This window comes from Monodelphis domestica, chromosome 2 (genome assembly GCF_027887165.1).
Source record: "Monodelphis domestica isolate mMonDom1 chromosome 2, mMonDom1.pri, whole genome shotgun sequence".
In the NCBI taxonomy this organism is placed as follows: Eukaryota; Metazoa; Chordata; class Mammalia; order Didelphimorphia; family Didelphidae; genus Monodelphis; species Monodelphis domestica.
The window spans coordinates 254,824,326-254,843,987 of record NC_077228.1 but is presented as its reverse complement, the minus strand read 5'-3'; the positions used below and the strand labels follow the sequence as shown (position 1 = coordinate 254,843,987).

Here is a 19,662-nt window from a genome sequence, read left to right as displayed (position 1 = left end):
AACTGGTAAGTTAAACAAAACTTCAAAATTAGGGAAAGAAGTAATAAGAAGTGGGGGAAGGGAATTTTTTTGGAGTAGAATTGTCTGAAATAAGAGAAAAGGTTGTAATTTGAAAAAACAAACAAACAAACAAGCAAACCAGCAATTTAGGAGGACTGATGAAATTTGTAAAAAATATAAACCTGGACTTCTGGTCAAGATGGCGGCTTAGAAGCAGCAAAAGTTCAGACCTCTGAAAACCCTTCCTTATCGATCACAAACTGACTGCTCCCAGGGGACTAAAATTCAAACTTAACAACAGAACAGAGCCAGGTAACCCTCCTGGGCTCAAATTAAAATATTTCTGACTAAAAATGTGAAGAAAAACGATAGAGATGGCAAAAGGTACAGAAGTGCAAAAGCCTCCAAACACCAAGAAAAGCAAGAAGAAGGGGGTGACTTTGGACACATTTTATGGAGCAAAAATACAAAACACAGAGTAGATAGAAGAGGAAACACACACAAACGCTCCAAAACCTACCAAAAGAAATGGAAATTTCCCACAAACTCTTGAAGAATTCAAATCGGAAATTATCAAAAAGATGGAAGCCTTCTTCTGGTAGGAAAAATGGGAAACAATGCAAAAGGAACTCAGCAATCTCAGAGACCAAAACATGCAAATGCAGAAACAGCTTGAAGCCTCAAAAAACAGGTCAGACCAAACTGAAAAGGAAAACCAATCTTTAAAGGTCAGAATCAGGCAACTGGAAGACAATGATCTTGCAAAAGAGCAAGAATTAATAAAGCAAAGTCAAAGGACTAAAGAATTAGAAGATAACATAAAATATCTCACTGAAAAGGTGACAGACCTGGAAAACAGAGGAAGGAGAGACAATCTGAGAATCATTGGTCTACCAGAAAAGCCAGAAATAAACAGTAATCTTGATATCATAATACATGATATCATCAAAGAAAACTGCCCAGAGATTATAGAACAAGGGGACAAAATATACATTGAAAGAGTCCACAGAACACACTCTACACTAAATCCCCAAAAGAAAACTCCCAGGAATGTAATTGCCAAATTCCAAAGCTTCCAAGCAAAAGAAAAAATCTTACAAGAAGCCAGAAAAAGATAATTTAGATATAAAGGAACACCAATCAGGGTCACAGATGACCTAGCAATTTCCACTCTGAATGACCAAAAGGTATGTAACATGATATTCAGAAAAGCAAGAGAGGTAGGTCTTCAACCAAGAATCAGCTATCCATCAAAACTGACTATATACTTCTAGGGGAAAGTATGGGCATTCAACAAAATACAAGATTTCCAAGTGTTTGTAAAGAAAAGCCCAGAGCTCTGTGGAAAGTTTGATATCCAAACACAAAGACCAAGAAAAACATGAAAAGGTAAATATGAAGGAAAGGGAAAAGGAGAAAAATGTTATCTTTTTCTTTTATTCAAACTCTCTTCTATAAGGACTACATTTATATCAAATTATATATATTAAGATGTGGGGAAAATGTAATGTGCAACTCTCAAAAATTGTATGCATCATTAGAGTAGTAAGAAGAATCACGCATAGGGTAGGTTTGGGGCATCAAGATGATATGGAGAAAGGGGGGGATAGAAAGAAAAAGGGAGGGGGAGAATCTTTGATGGTACTAAGATATACTCCAAGAAATAGAAAAAAACTAAATAGAATAATTTTCTAACACAAAGATACACATGGGAAGATGAGGGGAAGAATTCTCCTATAAGAAGGAGAGGAAGAGAGTTTTTACTTAAACCTTACTCTCAGTGAAATCAACTCTGAGAGGGAAGAGCATCCAGATCCATTGGGATCTTGAATTTTATCTTATCCAGCAGGGTAAGGGAGAAGGGAAAACCAAGAGGGATGGGGGGGGGGAAGGGAACACAAAAAGGGAGGGAAGAAGAGGGGGAAGGGAGGGAACAAAAATGGAGGGGCTAGAGAGGGAAACATATCAAGGGAGGGGACTAGGGCTACTGATTTAAAGTAAATCACTGGATTAAAAGGTTACAGCTAAAGAAGAAAGGTCAGAATTAGGGGAGGATATCAAAATGCCAGGGAGTCCACAAGTGACAATCATAACTTTGAACGTGAATGGGATGAACTCACCCATAAAACGTAGACGAATAGCAGAATGGATTAGAATCCAAAACCCTACCATATGTTGTCCTCAAGAAACACACATGAGGTGGGTAGACACTCACAAGGTCAGAATTAAAGGATGGAGTAAGACCTTCTGGGCCTCAACTGATAGAAAGAAGGCAGGAGTTGCAGTCATGATATCTTGACAAATCCAAAGCAAAAATAGACCTGATTAAAAGGGATAGGGAAGTTATTTTATATATATATATATATATATATATATATATATATATATATATATATATATATAAATATATTTTGTTAAAAGGGACTATAGATCATGAGGAAATATCTCTAATCAACATATATGCACCAAATAGTATAGCACCCAAATTTCTAATGGAGAAACTAGGAGAATTGAAGGAGGAAATAGACAGTAAAAACATATTAGTGGGAGATTTGAACCAACCAATATCAAATTTAGATAAATCAAATAAAAATATAAATAAGAAAGAGGTAAAAGAAGTGAATGAAATCTTAGAAAAATTAGAGTTGATAGACATATGGAAAAAAATAAATAGGGATAAAAAGGAATACATCTTCTTCTCAGTACCACATGGCACATTCACAAAGATTGACCATACACTAGCACAGAAACATGGCAAACAAATGCAAAAAAGCAGAAATAATAAATGCAGCCTTTTTAGATCATAAGGCAATAAAAATAATGATCAGTAAGGGTACATGGAGAACCAAATCAAAAATTAATTGGAAATTAAATGATATGATTTAACACCAAAATTGGTTAGTTAGAGAATAAATCATAGAAACAATTAATAATTTCAAGGAGGAAAATGACAATGGTGAGACATCCTTTCAAACCTTATGGGATGCAGCCAAAGCCATAATCAGAGGAAAATTCATATCCCTGAGTGCATAAATTAACAAACTAGGGAGGGCAGAGATCAATGAATTGGAAATGCAAATAAAAAAACTTGAAAGTGAACAAATTAAAACCCCCCAGAAGAAAACCAAACTAGAAATCATAAAAATTAAGGGAAAAATTAATAAAATCGAAAATGATAGAACTATTAAACTAATAAATAAGACTAGAAGCTGGTACTTTGAAAAAACAAACAAAATAGACATAGTACTGGTCAATCTAATTAAAAATCTAATAAAAAAAGGAAAGAAGAAAAGCAAATTAAGAGCATCAAAGATGAAAAGGGGGACGTCACCTCCAATGAAGAGGAAATTAAGGTAATCATTAAAAACTACTTTACCCAATTATTTGGCAATAAATATACCAATCTAGGTAATATGGATGAATATTAACAAAAATATAAACTGCCTAGACTAATAGAAGAAGAAATAGATTTCTTAAATAATCCCATATCAGAAAAAGAAATCCAACAGGCCATCAAAGGACTCCCCAAGAAAAAATCCCCAGGGCCTGATAGATTCACAAGTGAATTCTATCAAACATTCAAAGAACAGCTAATCCCAATACTATACAAACTATTTGACATAATAAGCAAAGAGGGAGTTCTACCAAATTCCTTTTATGACACAAACATGGTACTGATTCCAAAACCAGGCAGGTCAAAAACAGAGAAAGGAAATTATAGACCAATCTCCCTATTGAATATAGATGCAAAAATCTTAAATAGGATACTTTTAGACTCCAGCAAGTGATCAGAAGGGTCATCCACCATGATCAAGTAGGATATATACCAGGGATGCAGGGCTGGTTCAATATTAGGAAAACCATCCACATAATTGACCATATCAACAAGCCAACCAACAAAAATCACATGATTATTTCAACAGACGCAGAAAAAGCCTTTGATAAAATATAACACCCATTCCTATTAAAAACACTAGAAAGCATAGGAATAGAAGGGTCGTTCCTAAAAATAATAAACACTATATATCTGAAACCATCAGCTAATATCATCTTCAATGGGGATAAACTAGATGTATTCCCAATAAGATCAGGAGTGAAACAAGGATGCCCACTATCACCTCTATTATTTGACATACTAGAAACACTAGCAGTAGCAATTAGAGAAGAAAAAGAAATTGAAGGCATTAAAATAGGCAAGGAGGAGACCAAGTTATCACTCTTTGTGGATGACATGATGGTCTAGTCAAAGAATCCTAGAGATTCAACCAAAAAGCTAACTGAAATAATAAAAAACTTTGGCAAAGTTGCAGGATACAAAATAAACCCGCATAAGTCATCAGCATTTCTATATATTTCCAACACAGCTCAGCAGCAAGAACTAGAAAGAGAAATCCTATTCAAAATCACCTTAGACAAAATAAAATACTTAGGAATCTATCTCCTGAGACAAACACAGGAACTACATGAACACAACTACAAAACACTCTCCACACAACTAAAACTAGACTTGAGCAATTGGAAAAACATTAACTGCTCATGGGTAGGATGAGCCAATATAATAAAAATGACCATTCTACCTAAACTTATTTATCTATTTAGTGCCATACCCATTGAACTTCCAAAAATTTTTTTTTACTGATTTAGAAAAAAATATAACAAAGTTCATTTGGAAGAACAAAGGATCAACGATATCCAGGGAAATAATGGGAAAAAAATACAAAGGAAGGGAGCCTTGCAGTCCCAGATCTTAAATTATATTATAAAGCAGCAGCCATCAAAACAATTTGGTACTGGCTAAGAGATCGAAAGGAGGATCAGTGGAATACACTAGGGGCAAGTGACCTCAGCAAGACAGTATATGATAATCCCAAAGATCCCAGCTTTTGGGACAAAAATCCACTGTTTGATAAAAAACTGCTGGGAAAATTGGAAGTTTTGTGTGAGAGAGATTAGGATTAGATCAACACCTCACACCCTACACCAAGATAAATTCAAAATGGGTGACTGACATGAACATAAAGAAGGAAACTATAAGTAAATTAGGTAAACACAGAATAGTATACGTCAGACCTTTGGGAGGGGAAAGATTTTAAAACCAAGCAAGACATAGAAAGAATCACAAAATGTAAAATAAATAATTTTGACTACATCAAATTAAAAAGTTTTTGTACAAACAAAACCAATGTAACTAAAATCAGAAGGGAAGGAACAAATTGGGAAACAATCTTCATAAAAACTTCTGACAAAAGTTTAATTACTCAAATTTACAAAGAGCAAAATCAATTTTACAAAAAATCAAGCCATTCTCCAATTGATAAATGGGCAAGGGACATGAATAGGCAGTTTTCAGATAAAGAAATCAAAACTATTAATAGGCACATGAAAAAGTGTTCTAAAGCTCTTATAATCAGAGAGATGCAAATCAAAATAACTCTGAGGTACCACCTCACACCTAGCAGATTGGCTAACATGACAGCTTTGGAAAGTAATGAATTCTGGAGGGGATGTGGCAAAGTAGAGACATTAATTCACTGCTGGTGAGGTTGTGAATTGATCCAGCCATTCTGGAGCGCAATTTGGAACTATGCCCAAAGGGCGATAAAAGACTGTCAGCCCTTTGATCCAGCCATAGCACTGCTGGGTTTGTACCCCAAAGAGATAATAAGGAAAAAGACTTGTACAAGAATATTCATAGCTGCGCTCTTTGTGGTGGCAAAAAAATTGGAAAATGAGACAAATTTTGGTATATGTTGGTGATGGAATAATATTGTGCTCAAAGGAATAATAAAGTGGAGGAATTCCATGGAGACTGGAACAACCTCCAGGAAGTGATGCAGAGTGAAAGGAGCAGAACCAGGAAAACATTGTACACAGAGACTGATACACTGTGGTACAATCGAATGTAATGGACTTCTCCATTAGTGTCAATGCAATGTCCCTGAACAATCTGCAGGGATCTAAGAGAAAAAACACTATACACAAGCAGAGGATAAACTGTGGGAGTAAAAACACTGAGGAAAAGCAACTGCTTGACTATAGGGGTTAAGGGGACATGTCTGAGGAAAGATCTAAATGAACACTCTAATGCAAATACCAACAACATGGAAATGGGTTTGAATCAGAACACATGTGATACCCAGTAGAATCGTGCATCGGCTATGGGATAGGTGGTGGGAGGGGGGGGTGAGGAAAAGAAAATGATCTTTTTTTCCAATGAATAATGTTCGGAAATGACCTAACTCTCATAACTTCAAATAACAGTGGATTAAATAATCTAATAAAAGAAAAATAGTGACAGATTCAATCACAAAGAAAAAAAAATCTATTATAAGAAATGTACCTACAAAACAAAGACATGGGAAAAAAGGAGGGTCTAGAATAAAATCCATTTTGTATTAGATGAATCCCCAAAAGTAGGATTTACAATCTTTTCAATATAAAAAGAGACAAGGAAATTACATTATGCTGAATGGAACAATAGATTGCAAACCAATATCAATATAATATTCCTATTGTCTTAGCTTCTAAACATATAAAGAAAAATTTAAATGAATGATGGTACTATATAGACAATAATGCCACAATAACAAAAGACTTTAATGTTACTCTTTTAGTTTTGGACAAATCTACTAAAAAGTATAAATAAAAGAAAATACTAAATTGACCAAAATGCTGGATAAATTAGTGCTAAAGGATTCATTGTGTCCTCTAAATGAGTTTGCTAATACATATATACATATATATGTATATATTTCTCAGCACCATATGGAACTTTTACAAAAATTTACCATGTATTAAGGTACAGAGATATTGCAAATGAATATAAAAAGAAAGGAAGAGAAAATATATTCCTTAGAGTATAATACAATAAAAGTTGTAAATTATTTAAGGCACACAAACAAATAACACTCCCACAATGAAATACTAAATGATGAGTGGGTGAAAGTACAAGTAATATAAACAACTAATACTATATAAAAGAAAATTATAATGATGAAACAACATACCAAAATTTCTCAGATACAGTAAAGCAGTCCTCAGGTGAGAAGTTACATTCCTACAAATATATGTTAACAATATAGGAAAAAGATAAAGGAATTAAATATCCATTTTAGAGCAGAAAACCAATAAACAAAATAATGCAACAGAAGAGTTATCCATAATAGAATAGGAATAGATAAACTGGAATTAGAAACTACAAACTATCAAAATGATAAATTAAAATAAAAGCTACTTCTTTTCAAAGACTAATAAAGTTGAGAGATATTTAGTCAATCTAATTAAAAAGATGTTAAATCACTTCAAAAACAGGAAAAACTGAGCTTACCATATGCAGTTACATGCTAACAAGTCTGAGAAAAGAAAAAAAATAGAGGAATACCTTAAAAAATTCAAATATAAAAATATTAACTGAAAGCTAAGAAATCTTAAATACTGCTATCTCAGAAAAAAGAAACAGCTAGAAAGTAAGTACAAAAGTAGAGAGAACTTCTTATTACTGATAGATTCAAAAGACAAATTCAAACTTTCAAAGAAAAATTAATACCTATACTACATAAATTATTCTCAAAAACTAAGAAAGCCTTCTGCATTCATTTTATGACAATACCTAAACTAGGGAAGACTAAATCATGGAAGAATCAATATCACTAAAGAAAATTAATTAAAATTTTAAAAATAAAATCCCTATTAAATAAAATATAGTGATTCATTCAAGAAATCATGACTAAGTTGGATGGTTCAAGATTAGTAAAACAAGAAACATAATTAGTCATATTAAAAACTTAAAATCTTCAACTATATTATCTTTCTATGAGTTAGAAAAGTCTTTGACAAAGACTAACACCAATTTATGCTAAAATCCCTACAAAGTACAGTTACACAGGCACCTTTTCTTAATATCATGAAAAAAAGCATTCATCTAAAACGAAAAGCAAGAATTGGATTCAATGAACATATATTAGAGACTTTTTTAGTTAAATACAGGAATAAAGCAAGAATTTTCTTTTCTTCCTACTATTATTGGCATAGTTTTGAAAATTGGAGCAGTGGTAAAAATTCAAAGAAAAATTAAAATGATAAAAATAAGCAAAGAGAAAATAAAATGCTTCTTTGGAATTCATAATCAATGATTATACTAATTGAGAGAATAAATTACTTTAGTAAAATCACAGACTAGAAAATAAACCATCAAAATGAATAATTTTTCTGTATAATAACAAAATCCAGTTCCTGGGCAGCTAGGTGACTTAGTGGCTAGAACCTGGAATCAGGAAAACTCATTTTACTGAGCCCAAATCTGGCTTCAGACACTAGCTATGTGACTTTGGGAAAGTCATTTGACTCTGTTTGCCTCAGTTTCCTCATCTGTAAAATGAGCTAGAGAAGGAAATGTCAAGCCCTTCAAATATCTTTGCCAAGAAAAACCCAAATATGGTCACAGAGTCAGATAAATTAAAAAATTACCAAACAAAGCAAAATCCAAGAAATAATAAATCACCTATCACCCAGTGGTTTTTGAGAAGATCAAGTGAGATAATGTCTATAGAGCATTTAGCACAATGCCTGGCACTTATATAAATTCTTATATATATATATAAATTCTTATTCCCTTCCTCCTTTTCTCCCTACTTTCACTGTCCAGGAGAGCAGGGGAATGGACCCCTGAGGATCTGGTCCTGGGCTCAGTCTAGTTAGCAGAGTAATAAGAAACTTGGTATATGGGCAATTGAATATAGGGAGTATAGAGGATTGAAATATAATTGATTTACTCACCTTCACATGTCAAGAAAGGCCAATTCATCCTGACATCAGTTAGGAAATACTGATTAATTTCATTTCCCTTTCTGGACAAGATTTAAACCTAAAACATTATAGAAAGGTAATGACCAAATCAAAATTAAGGTTGACTAATGAAGGGGTACTTTACATCTTATACTGTGGTAATTAATATAGACATATATTCTTAAATTGAAATGCCAACTATTAGCAAATCTAGGATCCATTTCAGGATTTATCCATTTGATTCTGAAAAAAGTAAACTTTGGGAAAGATTAGCAGGTGACTGGATAGGAAAACAAACTAACAATATTTGAATAGTTTATAACACAGAAGGCACAATATTATAGCAGAAAAAATGCTTGGTCAAAGTACCAAGGTTCAAATAGTCCTTAGTTTTCTCATTTGTAAAATGAGGGATTATACTCAACAACATCTAAAGTAATTTATATCACTAAATCCTATGACTTTTCTTTGTCTACAATCAATAGGATGAATGATTTGTAACTAGGAATGGAAATGGATTGCTCTTAATATTTCTATTTTACTTGATCAATAATGACTCCAATTTACATGTTTATAATTTATTACATATATATTTATATAATATGTATATTATATAAATTAATAAGCTTGGACTATGTCAGTGAAATAAAACCAGAACAGATTAGCAAGGAATAGATTTATGCTTTCTCTCTGCTTAGCTTCTAACAGTCTGTAAATTTATTAAAGGCTAACATATAAAAAATGCATATCAGTTCTTCATCCTCTGAAAAGGAAATTCATGTGAAAAGAAAGAAAGGGTGAGAAGAACTTTCTGGTCATGAGTGAAATGGTTGATGAATGATTTTAAATTCTCCCTCTCTGAAGGATATTATAATAGTTTCTCACATTAAAAAAAAATCTGATAAAATCAGTTAAAAACACTCTAGTAATCAATTAGTGATAAATGAATTCAATCAAAATTATAGCAATTAAGAGTCCTGGTAAGAAATTTTTTAAAAAGGCTATCATAAGATATAACTTAAAAACTCTATTTAAATGTCTTTTTGCTTGTTTATTTGATGACTAAAATGGCTTGAGTAGGAAGTTTAGGGTAAAGTTTGAGGACCAAAATATTGATAATGAGAACATACATTTACAAAGAATGCTTGTCCTTTGATCCAGCCATACCATTGCTGGGTTTGTACCCCAAAGAGATAATGAGGAAAAATACTTGTAGGGGGCAGCTGGGTAGCTCAGTGGATTGAGAGCCAGGCCTAGAGATGGGAGGTCCCAGGTTCAAATCTGGCCTCAGACACTTCCCAGCAGTGTGACCCTGGGCAGGTCATTTGACTCCCATTGCCTAGCCCTTACTACTCTTCTGCCTTGGAACCAATATACAATATTGATTCCAAGATGGAAGGTAAGGGTTTTTAGAAAAAAAAAAAAACACTTGTACAAGAATATTTATAGCTGAGCTCTTTGTGGTGGCAAAAAAATTAGAAAATGAAGGGGTGTCCATTGATTGGAGAATGACTGAACAAATTGTGGTATCTAATGGTGATGGAATACTATTGTGCTGAAAGGAATGATGAACTGGAGGAATTCCAATGTACAGAGAAACAGTCAAGCAAGCTATAATCAAGCCTGTAATGCATAGCCACTTCCACTCTCTTTTTTTGAATATCAGAACATTAGCCTTTTTCCAGTCCTGTAATGTGTTTCCTGTCACACAGGTAATGTCACACTAAACAGTTCCATTTTCAATAGGATTATACTAAACTTATAATTTGAGGGAACACTAAATATTTTGCCTAGATTTTAGCAAAACATTTAACAAAATACATCTTGTTATTTATATTTGATAATATTTGACAAAATATTCTTGTGGGAGAAAAAAGAGAAATGGACAATAGTTCATAATACAATTGGAATGATTTTGGAACTGCTGAATAGCCAGACTCAAAAAGTAGTTGTTAATTGTTAGATTGTCATTTAGTCAGGAGATCTCCAATGGAGATATTGTGCTTGGCCATGGTGCTATTTAATATTTTTATCAATTATGTGAAACTTGTCAAATCTGGACAGGGCACTAACTTGGTAGGGATAATCTATATAATTGATGACAGAATCAGGATCCCAAGCAACTAAGCTTGAAACTAAGATTAAATCTAAAAGTAAAAAAAAAAAGACAGCAGTTACCCATAGGTTTAAAAATGACTTTTAAGTATAAGATAGAAGAAAAAGAGTTAGACAATAATTTGTCTGATTAAATTTTCTCTGTTTGACCTCAGAAAGAAGAAAAAGAACCATAAATGAAAGTTGCAGAAGGAATTTTAGGCTCAATCGAGGGAAATTTCCTAACACTAAAACCATACAAAAATTCAACTAACTGCTTCAGGAAGTAGTAGTAGTAGTAATAGAAACTGCTAATATTTATGTAACATTTTAAGTTTTTTTTTCTCTTTTGATCTTTACAACAACCCTATCCTGCAAAAGCTGCTATTGCCCCCATTGTGCAGAAGACATAATTGAGTCTGATAGAGATAAAGTGACTGACCTGGAGTCATAAAACTAGTGGATGTTCAAGATAAGATTTAAGTCCAAATCTTTCTGAACCTGTCTATTGTATGTACTACATATTGTGCCATCTACTTATCTGAGCAGAGGATTTTTCATAATTAGAGGTCTTCAGATCAAATAACCTCTTGTCAAGGATTATGGAGTGGGATTTAATTTGGAGTATGGGTTGAAAAAAACTTCCAATTTTAGCTAATCCATCTCCTTGACTATTAACAAGCCTTATAAAAACTATATAAATAAAGCAAAAGGTCCAGAAATACTCACTCTATTTACCATTGCATTTAATCTGTTTTGAAGCAAAAAAAAAAAAGAAGAAGAAGAAAAATGTACCAAAAAAAGACTTTTTTTTTTTCCCTTTTGAATCTATTGGCCTAAATTGAATGGTGGACTCTGCATATTAAGTACAGGGTGCTAAATAGTTTTGGTTTATGCAAAGCAGATTTCCTGACAGATGCAAGAGCCCCACAAGGGATAGCATCCCAAATGGAACCCTTGACAGCTACCTTAAAATGGACCTCAAAGGAGTAATTAATAGCAGGCTGTTTGTTTGGATAACTAAGATGATGATATGGATAGTTTTTGTCTTTCTCTCTGAGGAATAAGAGACTTCTCAGTGGTAATCTGTGATGGTCTAGGAACGCTGGAAGAAATCCAGGGACAATGGGAAAAATGAAAGCAAGTGCTGAAAAATGAATGAGTGGTTATAGCAATAACTAGTAGTTATTTTACAAAGCATTTACAAAGCACTCTTCATTATTTCATTTGCTTTTCACAAGAACTCTGAAGTAGGTGTGACAGAGATTGCTATATTCATTTTACAGATGAAACTAAAACCCAGTGTATCAGTTTTACTCTATTGTCCCTATATTATAAATTCTCTGGATCACCCATCATAGTGTTTACTATCCCTTACTTGATGTTAAGAATGTATTTCTGTTGCATAGTTTAAAATAACCTAAATTTGAAGTCAAAACAACTGGACTAGAATCTAGGTTTTGGTGTCTACTATTTAGGTGGCAATAAGCATATTATCTTTGGGTCTCAGTTAAAGAGTCAGAGAACGAGACAGAGACAAAGAAACATATAGATTATATATCAACATCACTTATCTATATCTCTATATCATCCATCTATATCATCTGATCTAGATCAATATAGATATGTGGATACATCTTCTATATCTATCCTTAGAAACATATCTATAACTGTGTGTGTGTGTATAAAATACCCAGTCAGGCATGACCTTTAAGTTTCTAATAATCTCAAACCTTTGATTCTAAATATAACTGATTGCTGCCATTTCAGCTCACTGCCTCTTGTCAATTTTACAGGCATATAAATGGTCAGTTTTATTATGTCCTCCATTTTTAGCTTCTGTTCAATGTTCTTTAAATTGAGTAACAAAGGAGGATTTTGCTATAATTTTCATTCAAATTTTAAAATTGCGGCATTTCACAGTTGGAAAAGATCATCTGAGACAGAGCTCAAGAACTTCCCCACAGCATTCTCAAGTACTGAAGCCCTCCAGTTTATGTGAACCATGCTATGCTGAAAGTAGTCAATTTAACTTTTTGGTGCATTATTAGGAAGTTCTAGAGTTACATGAACTAGGTTCAGTCTCAGGAATCTCCCTTTAAGGTGATATCTTTGGTAATTGAATTTTTTTTTTCTCAGAAATCTAAATTGTGTATACCTATCCTAATACTATATCAAATAATGGTATAGACATTTTGTGCTCATTCTTATTTCATAGGGAAAGTTTTTAATGTTTCTCCAATGGAATTGCAAGGAGTTTACTGCAAAAGTGGGAAGAGTGAGGGTAGGGGGAGTAGATGACACTAGAACCTCACTCCCATTTGAATCAGTTAAAAGAGGGAATATACAGGCATACCAGTTGGATATAAAATATGTATAAGGAAATAGGAGGGAAAGAGAGTTAGTAAAAAGGATGAGGGGGGAATAAGATGGAGAGTAGTTTAAAGGAAGATAGAAATAAAACAGGCTTTTAAAGAGGGGATAGGGAAAAAAGACATGGAAAAGTATAAAGGAGTAAGATTGAGGAAAATTCACATCTACTATATAGTATATAGTTTAACTGTGAAAACGAATGGGGTGAACTCATATATTAAATGGAAGAAGATAACAGAATAGGTTAGAAACCAAAATCCAACAATCTATTTACAAGAAATTTACAAGAAACGTATTTCAAACAGAAAAGTACAAAGAAATTTAAAATAAGGGCTGAATCTGTAAAACTTGTATGGATTTTTTAAAAAATCAGAGGTAGCAATCTTGATGTCAGATAATACAATAGCAAAATTAGATCTAATTAAAAGAGATAAACAGAGAAATTACTTTTTTCTAAAAATACCATAGAAAATTAATTAATATCAATAGTAAACCAAAAAGTTCATCTAAATTCTTAAAGGAAAAGTTACATGACAGAGGAGAAAATAGACCATAAAACTATAATAGTTTATAACATATTAAAGATCATACCTTATAACCATCCTGTATTAATACTAGAAATCCAAACAACTCAATATTAAGAAAACAATAAACAAAATTCACTATGTTAATTACAAAAAAAACCAACAAAAATCATATGGTTATTTCAATAGAATCAGAAAAAACTCATTAGAAAACATAATCCCCATTCTTTAAAAAAAATTAGAAAGTATCACAGTCTTTCTTTTTATCCTTTATACCAGAGGAATTCAGCATATGCTTTGGAAACATCAACTACTTTGAACCCTTTGGCCTTCCAGTTCTTCAATCTCTTTATTTCCCATGACCTGATACTTCATACCATCTGACTTACAATCTTGCAAATGAATATAACATTATTAATTGCTTACTATATGCCATGTACTGAGCGCTGGAGATAGAATTTGTTGTTATCCTAAGTCACTAGAGGTATGTCCAACTCTGTGTTCCCATTTGGATTTTTCTTAGCAAATATATGGTTTGCCATTTCCTTCTCCAGATCATTTTATAAATGAGTAACTGAGGCAAGCAAGGTTAAGTAACTTGCCCAGAGTCACACAGACACTAGTGTTTGAGGCCAAATTCGGACTCAGGAAGATGAGTCTTCTTGACTTCAGGCTTGGTACTCTGTCCACTGAAGAATTCAACAATATGTTATTTATAAGAGACATACTTGAAACAGAAAGAAAATACAGGGTTAAAATAAAAATCTATAGCATAATTTAATATGTTTCAGTAGAAGAAAAAAATAAGTAGGAAGAGCAATCATGATTTCAGCTAAAGAAAAAGCAAAAATAGACCAAATTGAAAGAGATAATCAGGGAAACTACTTCTGACAAAAGAATCTTAGATAATAAAGCAATATAAAAAATTATATCCAGTTTCTCAGATAAAGGTCTCATTTCTGAAATTCACATTGAGTATAGAACTTAGTCAATTTTGTAAAATAAGAGCCATTCTTCAATTGATAGTTTTCAGAAAGAGTCATGAAAAATGATCTAAGTCACTACTGAGTATAGAGAAATGCAAATTAAAGCAATCCTGAGCCATCTGTATTGAGGGGATGAGAAAAATAAGTACACTAATGAACTACTAGTACAGTGAAATGGTTCAACCATCCTGGAAAGCAATTTAGAATTGTGCCCAAAGGACTATCAAACTGTGCAGACAAAAAAACAACAATAGTAACAAAACCTGTGCTTACCCTTTGACCCAGCAATACCACTTAGAGGTCTATATCTCAAAGAGAACAAAGAAAGAAGATAAGAATTTATATGTACAAAAAAAGGATTCATGATCCAAATAAATACTATTCTCTTCCAGAAGGAAACCAGACAAATTCTGAGTATAGATTGATGTATTTTTTCACTTTCTTTATGTTTCTTGCTTTTTCTATTTTTATTTTTTGTAACATGGCTAATGTGGAAATATATTTTGCATGATTTCACACATATAATTGATGTCGTATTACTTTCCTTCTCAGTGACTGAGGAAGAGGTTGGAGGGAGGAAGAGAATTTGGAATTCAAAGGATAAAAAGTAAATAATGTTTAAAAAAGAAACAATATTTAAAAAAGAAAACTGCTTGAATTATTTAACCTTTAGTCTTTTCTCTACAAATTCTCTTACAAATCTGAGTAAGTTCCTTGGCTATGAAATCTTTATCAGAAAAACTTTCTGATAAAAATTTCCCCTTCCTGTTAACTGTTTCCCCTCTAACTTCAACTTCAGTAGTTTTATTGATGAAAAAAAAATATTTTAGATTATGCAATCAAAATAGTCCATTCCACTTCCCCCTTATTTGGTAATAAAAGCTTCCCCTAACCAGAGTTGTAAAAAGTAACCCCCCTACTTCTTTGTGTCAGATGTGTATTTGTCTTTAGAACATATATTGACATATAACTCCATTATTCCTAAACACAAAATATGTGCTTAATGATCCAGTAAAAACAAGAATAATCATGATAGCTACTCTCTGTAAGGCAAATGTCAGAATATAATGATCAATCCAAAGACCTGAGTCACACTTTTATTGAGTCAGCATATAATCTCCAGGTAGAGAGTGAACACACACTTGAGAGAGAGAGAGAGGAAGCTCTGAGTTCAAATATAGCCTGGGATACTTCTTAGCTATATGAACCCTTGGCAAGTAACTTAACCCCAATTGCCTAGTCCTTACCATTCATTTGCCTTAAAACCAATATTTAGTATCAATTCTAAGACAGAAAGTGAGGGTTAAAAAAAGACTCTAATAAAGGGGTTCAAGACATAATTCTGAACTGGGACCCTTGGGATTCCTGCTAGACAAATACCCTCCTCTTCTGTCCTTAAGCTAAAGAAGCAATGACCAGCTCTTTTTGTTCAGTTACCTTCAACAAGGGACTGAAATAAGATCTAGACCTTTACAGTAATAGCAGTTCACCTTCCAGATGGAAAACTCCCAAATTCCTCAAATCTGAATATATCAAGGGTTCTGCTTTGTCCAATCGACTCCAAGATTCTTCTCCCAGCACAGCAGAGTTCATAGAAAAATTTCTCAGCATTGACTCTGGTCAATATAAACAGTTCCCACCCAACTGATTTCTAACAGATTTTTATTTGTCAAATCTGCTTTCAACCAGCTCTCTTGTCTTAGCAAAGCATCTGAATTCCTGAGAAAATCTTTCTTTTCTTTCTGTTTTTGTTTTGCAGACCAGAGAAAGCAATAGAGGAAGGCCAGGAATCATTGATAGGCTTCCCAGGTTTCAAGTTATAGATTGCACTAGAGGATGATCATTGGACCAGTGGTAGGATTCACTCTTCCAATGATCTTCCAACCTTTCAAAAATAAACAAATAAATCTTTTCCATTTAGCAAGTTTATAGCAGCTGAAGTCATCCTGTTAGAAAACACCCTTAACTAATTTCTTTACATTCAACCTGTTTTTTACCTAGCTCTTACATTATTACTATACTTCAAACCAAAGCCTCCTAGTATTCAGAGACTCATCTAATCTATATCTCCCAAGGTTGTTTTCAGGATCAAATGAGATAATCAATATGTGTATGTACATATGTATATGAAGAAGTCCAAAAAGGGGCAAGATGGAAAAATTAAAAGTAGACAAAGCAGATAGACCCCTGCCAGCATTTTTTAGGGAACAGACCTGGCTTCCCTTCCCCAGGAAGTCGAGCTGTTTATGCAGACAGCAGATCAGTTTCTACTCATCTGGGGGGATGTGAATTAGAAAGGGGCAGGAGACAAAGGAATTTCAGGACTATCAAAGAGATCAGGATGGAAGCAAGATAACATATGGCTGACTAGGGCTAAGTAACTAAAATAAACAGCTCCTATATAACAGCTCCCACATAAATCTGAGGATTGTCTCCTCATCTCTGACCCCACATTCCTGTGTCAGTGATAAGGTTTGTTTGATTAAGTCTATGTGTAAAAAGAAATAACTTTGTATCTTGTAACATATATAAGCTATCATATAATGCCAGTCTGATGCACCCTTCCACAAGGGAAGGTAGTAGATCTACCAGCTGGTAGATTTTTTTTTGTTCTTTCATTAATAAATCATGGTTCCAATAATTGAAATTCTGGGTGCTTGAACTCACTTGTGAAGTGCACCACTTCAGTTGGAGACGCCCAGCAAGATCTCGAGCCCAAGGACCAGGAGGTAAGGACTTCGGAGAGGGCTGCTGTAAGAGTGCCTGTGTGTGTGTGTGCGTGTGTGTGTGTGTGTGTGTGTGTGTGTGTGTGCTTGTGTGTGGGAGAGTTCTCTAGGCCCGTGGCATACGACTAAACGGCTTGGGTAGTAACCCAAAGCCTACTTGGACAGCTTTTGCTAAGCCAGAGCCTGTGAAGGAGACTTGAACCTTTGTCCCCTTCGGGGGTGTTTCTGAGTGCGGACTTGGAGAGTATGCAGTTCCCAATTCCAGGAGGGATTGGGTCAGAAATCGACAGAAGTGAATGGTGTCCTCTCCGGAGCCCGCCCCTGGTTCTGGCATTTGAGATTTAGAGCAAAATTTAGGCTGATTTTGGAACCATCTATTCTGTTCTGTTCTGTAAGTTAATTCTGTTTCTCTGGAGTCCTGTTTTGTTTTGCCCCAGGGCCTGTCTTACTCTAGAAGTCTGTTTGCTTGAAGATTCTGTCTTGAAGTTCTGTTTGGGCCCTAGAGTTCTGTTTTTCCCTGGTGTACCGTTTTGCCATGGAGTTCTATTCTGTTCTATAAATCCAGATTCAGTGGAGGCTGTTGGGTTCCTGGACGCAGCTTTAGTCCCTCAGCCAGGTCATTAAAGAGACATATTTCAGTGACTTCTGGGTAACCTTTGGGTTCAACGGTGTGTGAATGTGTGAGAGAGTATGTCCTATGGGTTTCCTCTCAAAGCATGCTTGCCACAAAGTTGTATGTTTCTGTTTGTCATTGTCTTTGTCACAGTCTCATCTCTATGTAAAAAGGTAGGAGTTGCAAGCTTAAACTTCCCACAGTGAAAAATCCTTAATAGAGGACAAAAACAATGACCTGTTCAATGATTTTTTTCCTCTTTCTTCCTTTGGTTGGGCCCCCAAAAGAGTGAAAAAGAGAAAGAAAGATTCAGAGCAGAAAAGGGAGGTTTTTACTCCACATCTAGCAATTTTCACTTAAAATTGATTCTAAGGGTTGATGTATGCAACTTGGGAGGATTGCTAATGATTTTGATATGGTACAAATTTAATTTCATGTATTGTGGTTACTGGTTGTTAGTTAAATGTGAAATGTTAGCCAGATCTTATTGAGCACAAAACTCATGGTTAGAGGTTTGTTTTGTTAGACCTTGCAATGCATAATGGTTTCAATGAAGTTGAGAATTGTCTAAATGTTATTGATAGCCAGCCTGACACAGAGAGGAATGTTTATTCTATAAGGACAGAAATTGTATTGGCTACTTTATAGATGTAAAAGTCATCCAGAAAAGGTTGTTATGTTGTTGAGAAGAATTTATTCTAGAATTTAAACTTGGGATTTTTTCAAATAGGATGTTATTTTAATGCATGTGCTGTCAGAACTAGCAATAAGAAATCATATGACACACAAGAAGTTTTTAAAGTGGTTAATCTGTGCATGGGGTTTAATAATACAAGTACCAAGAAATTGGTATTTTGCAAAAGAGGAAATAACTTTACAAATACTAAATTGGAATGGTGTTGATGGAATTTAATCAGGTATATAGCAAAATTTTGAGCTAAAAGAAGACTAAATTGGAGGTTCTATTCTACTTTAGACAAGTGTGAGAGGAGTATAGGGAAATGCTTTGACTTCAGTTTGGTTATGCACTGAAACATTGCTAAAGAACTTAATCAAAAGTTATTTTGAAGTGTGGAGTTCAAAATGAAATCTACTGAGAGTAAATTATTATCAAGGAGGTTTGATGCATTTAGCATTTTAAATTATAGTAAGCTCATTGTTTAAAGAAGGACGGGACAAGGCTGTTAAGTAATAAAATCTAAAATGAGTCAAGCAGCCTTAAGATAAATTGCTCAGAAGCTATTAACCCCTTCCTTGCATATAGGAAGGAGAAAGAAGTGCTTATAATTGTTCCACACTTAGGGACTGAAATAGGGACCTCAAAGAGTGGACAACCACTGTGTGATAGAACTTAAAGATGAGTATATTTTAATTGTATATTTCAGAGATCTTAAGGTGCTCAAGCAAGCAAATGTTGCCAGCCCTGTCTGACTAAGAGGTTTGTTTGAAGCTGTGGAATCTTAATGCAAACATTCCATGTCCAGAATGATAAAATGAGTTGAGTGATATGTAATTGATAAGTTACCTCACATGAATTTGGGGGATATGTTGGTTGATATTTT

General features: G+C 33.9%; 1 long non-coding RNA gene across 2 annotated transcripts in view; it reads right to left on the bottom strand.

Annotated features, from left to right (window-relative positions):
• LOC130456845 (uncharacterized) overlaps positions 1–19,347 on the bottom strand; it is a 52,262-nt gene extending 32,915 nt beyond the window's left edge. Inside the window, exons 1-4 of one of the 2 annotated variants that reach the window (XR_008915869.1) lie at positions 17,429–19,347; positions 8,776–8,863; positions 7,328–7,352; positions 7,008–7,057 (exon numbers count right to left, since the gene is read on the bottom strand). This is a non-coding gene — a long non-coding RNA (uncharacterized LOC130456845). The remainder of the gene's footprint in view (positions 1–7,007; positions 7,058–7,327; positions 7,353–8,775; positions 8,864–17,428) is intronic. The other variant, XR_008915868.1, reaches the window with a different exon arrangement.
• Between the last annotated feature and the right edge of the window lie 315 nt (positions 19,348–19,662).